Source organism: Hipposideros armiger, unplaced genomic scaffold (assembly GCF_001890085.2).
Source record: "Hipposideros armiger isolate ML-2016 unplaced genomic scaffold, ASM189008v1 scaffold_475, whole genome shotgun sequence".
In the NCBI taxonomy this organism is placed as follows: Eukaryota; Metazoa; Chordata; class Mammalia; order Chiroptera; family Hipposideridae; genus Hipposideros; species Hipposideros armiger.
The window spans coordinates 841,059-849,126 of NW_017731825.1; the positions used below are offsets into that span (position 1 = coordinate 841,059).

The 8,068-nt window shown below is 36.3% G+C and overlaps 1 protein-coding gene and 1 pseudogene across 2 annotated transcripts in view; one reads left to right on the forward strand and one right to left on the reverse strand.

Annotated features, from left to right (window-relative positions):
• ZFAND3 (zinc finger AN1-type containing 3) overlaps nucleotides 1–8,068 on the reverse strand; it is a 319,948-nt gene that overhangs the window by 257,230 nt on the left and 54,650 nt on the right. The window lies entirely within an intron of this gene.
• Nucleotides 4,947–5,512, forward strand: LOC109395513 (protein JTB pseudogene; annotated as a pseudogene).

Sequence of the window (8,068 nt, forward strand, 5' to 3'; positions counted from 1 at the left end):
CACAAAACACACACACACACACACACACACACACACACAAAAAAAAAAAATCAATCATAAACCTAAATATGAGTTAAAAATACAATAAAACTCTTAGACGAAAACATAGGTGTAATCATGACCTTGGATTAGGCAATGGTTTCTTAAGATATCTAAGACACCAAAAAGCACAAGCAACAAAAATTAGACTACATCAAAATTTAAAACTTTTACGTTGCATGCCATCAATGTAGCATAAGACAACCCACAGAATGAGAAAAAAATGTTTAGAAATCATGTATCTGCTAAGGAACTTGTATACAGAATATATAAAGAACTCTTACAATTGAATGTAAGACAAATAATCCAATTTAAAAATGGGTAAAGGATGTGAATAGACATTCTTCCAAAACAGATACACAAATGGCCAATAAGCACATGAAAAGACGTTCATCATTAGTCATTAGCAAAAGGCAAATCAAAACCACAATGAGATACCATTACATACCTACAAGGATGGCTATAATCATAAAGACATATAATAACAAGCGTTGCTGTGGATGTGGAGAAATTAGGACCATCACACATTGCTGGTTGGAATGAAAAACCAGCTACTACTTTGGAAACAGTTTGGTACTTCCTCAAAAGGTTAAGCATGGAGTTACCATATGACCCAGCAATTCTACTCCTATGTATTCAAGAAAAATGAAAACATACATCTACACAAAAGGTTGTATACAAATGTTCATAGCACCATTGCTATACTAGCCAAAAAATTATCTGATGTATGATAAATAAAACGTGGCATAGCCATAAAAGGGAATACTACTATGCAAAAAAAGGAATGAGTACTAGCCTATGTAACAACATGGACGAACCTTTAAAACATTTGTTATAAGTGAAAGCAGCCAGGTACAACAGAACATGTATCTTATGATTCCATTTATATGAAATGTCCAGAAGATGCAAATCCATAGACACAGAAATTAGATTAGTAGTTGTTTAAAGCAGGAAATGGGGAGTGACCATTACTGGGTACTAATTTCTTTTAGGGGTGATAAAAATGTTCTAAAATTAGATTGTGGTGATGGCTATACAACCCTGTGAATGTAATAAAAAATACTGCATTGTATATTTCAAATGGGTGAATTGTGTGTAAATTATATCTCCAGAAAACTGTTAAAAGCAAATAAAGGTATAGCAAAAATGCCAAAAACTAAAATGAAATCCTACAAATATTCAATTAACCCAAAAGAGCCAGGAAAATATAAAGAAAGGAACAAGAGTTGGGACAAATAAAACAAATACTAGTGTAAAATAACAGACCTAAATCCAACCATATCAATAATTACATCAAATATAATGAACTCCAGTTAAAAGGCAGATACTGTCAGGATGATTTTTCAAAACCAAGAAACAAATGTATGCTGTCTACAAGAGACATATTTTAAACACAAAGAATCAGAAAGGCTGAACGGATTCAAAAGGACATACCAAGCAAAAAGATTAGGAAGCTTAAGAAGCCCAGGTGACTATATTCAAATCAAAGAACTTTATTACCAGAGAGAAAGAGGGACATTTCATAATAATAAAAGGTCAATTCATCAGGAAAAATGACAATAAATGTGTATGAGCTTAATATTAAGGCTGCAAAGTACATAAAGCAAAAATTTCCAAAATTTTAATGACAGAAAGACAAATTCGCATAGTTGTTGATTTTAATACTCGTCTCTCAGCAACTGATAAAACTAGATTTAGAAAGTCAACATAGGAGATCCAAAAAAACACTACCAATAACCTTGAACTAATTGACATTTATAGAACACTATACTCAACAACTGTAGAATACACATTCTTTTCATCAAGACCAGCACACTTCTTCAAAACAAACCTATGGATCAAAGAAAAAAAAAATCACAAATGAAATTAGAAAACACTTTGAACTGAATCAAAATAAAAATACAATATACTAAAATTTGTGAAATACGGCTAAAGCAGAACTGAGATAAAAACGTATGCCTTTAAATGTCAATATTTGAAAAGAAGAAAGGTGTAAAATGTTCTAAGAGTCTAGACCCAAAGTGGAAGGAAATTAAAATAGGAGTAAAAGTCAGAGTGATAGAAAAACAAACAGAGAAAATGAATAAAGGAAAAAGTTAGGTTTCATGAAAGACTAACAAAATTGATAAACACCTATTCCTAATATCAGAAATGAAACAGGTAATATCACTATAGACCCTACATATATTAAATAAATAATAAATGAACACCAACTGCCAACAAATTCAATAATTTAGATGAAATGGATAAATTCTGTGAGAAATACAACTTTTAAAAAAACTGACATGACATAGACTAAAATATCTTAATAGTCCTCACTCTATTAAAGAAATTGAATTCATCATCAAATGAATTCTCACAAAGAAAACCACAGGCCCAGATGGTTTCACTGGCTAATTCTCTCAAACATTTAAGGAATAGCCAATGCCAGCTGAACACAAACTCATCCAGAACAGAAGAATAAAAACATTTACCAACTCACTTTTAGGCCTTCATAACCCTCAAAGCAAAGTTAGACTAATATTCCTCACAAGCAATATGTAAAAATCCTTACTTAATAATATACTAACAAATGAAACTCATCGACACATTAAAAAAAAAGATACATCATGGCCAACCAAGGCTTATCCCAGGATAGCAGGGCTTTTTTAACACTAAACAAATAACTCATCATCATTCACTACATAACTGCAGAAGAGCTCTCTTTGTTTTTTTTAATTAAAGTTTATTAGGGTGACAATGGTTAGTAAAGTTACATAGGTTTCAGGTGTACAATTCTGTAATACATCATCTATATATCACATTGNGCCAAACCTTTAGTTAAACTGTCAAAAAAAGAATCAAATTACTAAAATCTGGAATAAAAGAGGGGCATTACTACCCCCTTTACAGAAATAAAACACATTATAATACTAATTTAAAAAAACTCTACACCAACAAATTAGGTAATTATGGTGAAATGGACAAATTTCTAGAAAGACACAAACTACCAAGACCAACGTAAGAAGAAATGGAAAATGTAAATTGATCTAGAAAAAGAAAGATCAAATTATTTCCCAAAAAGAAAAGCCAGGCCCAGATGGCTTCATAGGTGAATTCTACGAAACATTTAAAGACAAATTAGTACCAATTCTTCATAAACTTTTCCCAAAAAAGGGTAAGAGGACTGGACACATCCCAAACCATGCTATGAGGCCAGTATTACCGTTAAGACCGAAACCAGATGAAGGCATCACAACAAAAGAGAACTACAGACATAAAAATCTTCAACAAAATATTAGCAAACCAAATATAGCAAAACAGCATTATATCTTTGACAAAGTGGGATTTATCCCAAGACAGCAAGGTTTAACACCTAAAAAAAATCAATGAAATACATCATATTAATAGACTGTAGGACAGAAACCATATGATCATCTCAATAGACAAAGAAAAAACAGCTGACAAAACCCAACACTCTTTCATGATAAAAACACTGAACAAAGTAAAAGTAGAACTTCCTCACTCTGATAAAAGGGCATCTATGAAAAACCCACAGCTTAACATCATACTTAATGTTTAAGTACTGAGTGTTTTCTCCCTCAGATCAGGAACTGTGGTAGGATAAATATAATGGTTCCTCAAAGATACTCATACCCTAATCTCCAGGAAGTGTGAACATGTTACTTTATATGGCAACTGGAAATATGCAGACATAATTAAATTAAGAATCTTGAGGTGAGTGGATTATCTGGGTGGCCCAGTACTTATAAGGGTTCTTATCAGAGGGAGATAAGAGGGCTCAAAAACACAGAAGGCAACAATGTAAGGACAGAAACAGAAGTTGGAGTGATGCGCTTTGAAGATGGAGGACGGGACAACAAGTCAAGAAATGCAGACAAGCCTCCAGAAGCTGGGAAAGCCTAGGAAATGGGTTCTTCCCTAGATACTCCAGCGGGAACCAGTCTTGCTAATACCTTACTTTTAGCCCTATAAAACTCATTTTAGACTTCTGACCTCCAGAACTGTAGGAGAATAAATCTGTGTTGCTTTAAGACACTCATGTGTGGTGATTTGCTACAGCAGCAATCGGTAAATAATACAGGATCAAAACAAAGATGTCCAGGCTTATTATTTCAATTTTACATTGCACTGGAGGGTCTAACCAGGACAATTAGGCAAGAAAACGAGATAAAAAAGTATCCAGATTGAAAAAGAAGTATAGCTATCTCTATCTGCAAATGACATGATCTTGAGAAATCCACTAAAATAATATTAAAACTAATGAACAAGTTCAGCAAGGTTGCAGGACAAAATCAACATACAAAAATTTTATTTCTATACACTAGCAATGAATAACTTGAAAATAAAATTATGAACAAATTCCATTCCATTTACAACAGCATCAAAATGAGTAAAACATATGGGTACATTTTAACAAAAGTGCTAAGACTTGTACATGGAAACTATAAAATATCATCGAAAAAAATTGAAGAACTAAATAAATGGAAAGACACTCTATGTTTCATGAATCAGAATATTTAATATTGTTAAGAGGGCAACACTCTCCAAATTCATTTAGAGCTAATGTAATTCTTATCAAACTCTGGCTAGGCAGAGCAAGATGGCCACATGGGGAGCTGAAGTGGAGGTGGGGGGGTAATAGGGCCGTAGGGCCTTTTCTGAGGAACTGTGGGCCCGCAGAAGGGAACTAATGGCCCCATCCAACAAAAGTACTGGCTTTTCTCCCAAAGGCCAAAGGGATGCCCCAATAGAGCCTTTCACCTGAGGTAACCCCAGCATGTAGCAGCACTGACCTGGAACCTCCTCAAGGGCTGCAGAGTAAGCACTGCCTCTGAGCTCCCACAGAGGCTTGAGGCCTATCACGCAGGACCCCCTGTCCTGACTGGTGCAACTCTGGGCACTCCATGCTTGCAGGAGAGGCGCGGCCTTTCCCAGGGCTGCCATCTCTCTGCTGGGTGCTCTGTGCTTTCGCCTTGTAGTTCTGCCAAGCAGAGGCTCCAAGGCAAGAGGAGAAGCTGTCAGTGAGCACCTCAAATTTGTCATGCTGGTTGGTGGGAAAGTGTGTGATGGCAGCAGAGTGTGTGCGCCATGTTCTAATTTCCAGGCTAAGACCATCCCTGAATGTGGTTTCACAGGATCTGTGGAGAAAATCACATGCAGCTTATGGAAGAGGAATGAGTGCAAAAGCTGCTACTCAGCTCTGATGAAACAACACTCATTCTGAAAATACGAAGGGGCTGTCGTGGGTGTGCCCTTGGTCTTCACTTGCCTTGTCATCATTTGTTAGCAATAGCTGGACAGAAAGGCTCTGGAAAAGGTCCAGAAGTAAATCAAGTCCATACAGCTACCTTCTACCCTTTTATACAGGTCTTACAGATCTGACCTCAGACAGAGGAAGGAGAATGGACTGGTTTTTTGGAACCTTGTGGTGGCACCCCCTTTCTCCCATCTTCCTCATCTAGATCATTAATGAGAATAAAAATGAGAATAAAATGAGTAAAATAATAAAAAAAATAAATAAATAACAATAAATCTGTCTGGCTTGCTGAAGAAATTGACAAGCTGATCCTAAAATTCAATAGAAACTCAAGGGACCCAGAATAGCTACAACAAGTTCAAAAAAAAACCACACAAAACTAGATGACTCACACCTNGTGTGTCATAGATCATACTTCAATAAATGGTTAACCAAAAAATTAAGTTCTACTTCCAGGAGCTGCTATCTAAGAATACTGGAAATAGAATTTATTATGCTCTTATTGGACCAACTGTCCCAAAGATAACTATAAACTCTGAACAAAATACAAAAAGTAACTAACTGAAGGCACTGGAGAGCAATCAAAAGCAGATAGACCCTGTAGGAAAGTCACTGAAGAAAAGAAATGGCACTAAGAAAGTTTTGTTTCTTTTTATTGGCTTTTTGCCTGAAGGCAGGCCCAGTTAAGCAGTTAGGTAACAGAATATAGATAGAAACTACACTCTTACTGGTTCGAAGAACTAGAGGACAGAGTTCAAAACGATCCCACCAGGTGGAAACTGAAGGGTGAAATCAAAGAAAGGAGAGAGCCACCAAGAGAGATGTTCTAAAGTCTGCATATAAACTTGGCCCCAAATCTGCCTGATTCCTGAAATATGCACGTGCAGGGCAGATTAAAGCATTCTAGATTAGACTAAAAATTGAATACAGATTTAAACTGCTGACCACAGGGATAGATTATTTGGAGTTTGAGCCCATCCTACAAAAACCAAATATGTAAACCAATACTCTTTGGAGGTACACAACAGAACCAAAATCTCTATAATGAATTGTTCACAATGTCCAAGACGCAATTCCAAATTACTAGACATTCAAAGAAACAGGGAAACATGACCCACAGAAGAGAAAAGGCAATCAACAGAGACCAACACCAAGATAACCTGGATGTTTTAATTAGTAGAGAATAATTTTTTAACCTTCACCAAGGTTTCTCCAATGTTAGCATCCTACATAACTCTCATACAGCTATAGAAACCAGGAAATTAATGGACACAATACTATTAACTTACAAACCTCATGTGAATTCTGTCAATCCACTAATACCCTTTTCTGGCCCAGCAGCCAATCCAAGATATCCCACATTGCATTTAGTTTTCATGTATTGTTAGTCTTCATGTATATCTCCACCAGCCTGAGGTAGTTCCTCAGTATTTCTTTATAGGCAAGATATTTAAAAGCAGCTATTATAATATACTCAAGGGTTAAAGAGGAAAATATGCTCATAACAAATAGGAAACCTCAGCAGAGAAATAGAAACTGTTAAAAAGAACCAAATGAAAATTCTAGATTGAAAAATACAATATCCAAAATAAAAACATCAGTTGGATGCAGACTAAAGACAGCAAAAAAAGTCAGTACACTTGAAAAAAGATCAATGACAATTATTCAATCTGAACAGAAATGGGGAAAAAAAATAAGAAAACTGAACAGTCATATGTGGTACAATATCAAAACTCTAAACTTATGTGTAAGAGATATAATAAAGAGTCCTATAATCCAGAAGTGAGAGAGATGGAACAAAAAAATATTTGAAGACGTAATGAATGAAATTTTCCCAAATGGAGTATAAGATGTTAATTTACAGATTCTGGGAGCTTAGTAAGCGACAAGCAAGACAAACACAGAGAGTAACACCTAAGCACATCACAGTCAAATAGCCAACAACCAAAAATAAAGAGAAAATTACTGAAACAGCCAAAGAAAAATGACAAACACATATAGGAAAACAATAATATGAATTTTTGCTGACTTCTCATAAAAAATAATGGAGGCCAAAAAAACAGTGAAAGGGCATGTTAAGTGGTAAAAGAAAAAAATCTGACAACCCAGAATTCTATTACTTAGCAAAATTATCCTTAAAGAATGAAGGCAAAATAAAAATATTTTCAGAAAAACAAAATCTAAGAGACTCATCACCAGCAGACTTGCATTAGAAGAAATGTTCACTTTAGCAGAAGGCAAGTTCACTTTAGCAGAAGGCAAATGATACACAATGGAAAATCCAATCTTCAGAAAGAAATGAAAAACACAGGAAATGGTAACTACTTGAGTAAATATAAAAGACTACTTTTTTGGGCCAGCCGAGTGGCATGTTGGTTAAGAGTTGGCTTGGGACACTGGCTCTAAGCAGCAGGGCCCCGGTTCAGATCCCACATGGGCCAGTGACGCTGCACCCTCTAAAGCTAAGATGGTGTACAACAGCTTGACCTGAAGCTGGGCTGCCGTGAGTCGCCAGCGACAGCGTAGGCTGCAGTGGGGCTGCAGTGGACTGCCATGAGCTACCATGTGTGGCCAGTAGCCAGCGTGAGGGGCCAGCAGCCGGTGTGAGCTGCCAAGAGCTGCTGTGAGTGGCCGTCCAGAGGCCAGCGACAGATCTGCCTCATCCGGGAAGAGCGCAATGATAATACCAATATGGGCAAGTGAAGCAACATCCTCCACAACTAGACTGAAGAACAAAAGGACAGCAGCTTGTCTGTTCCCCTTCCCCAA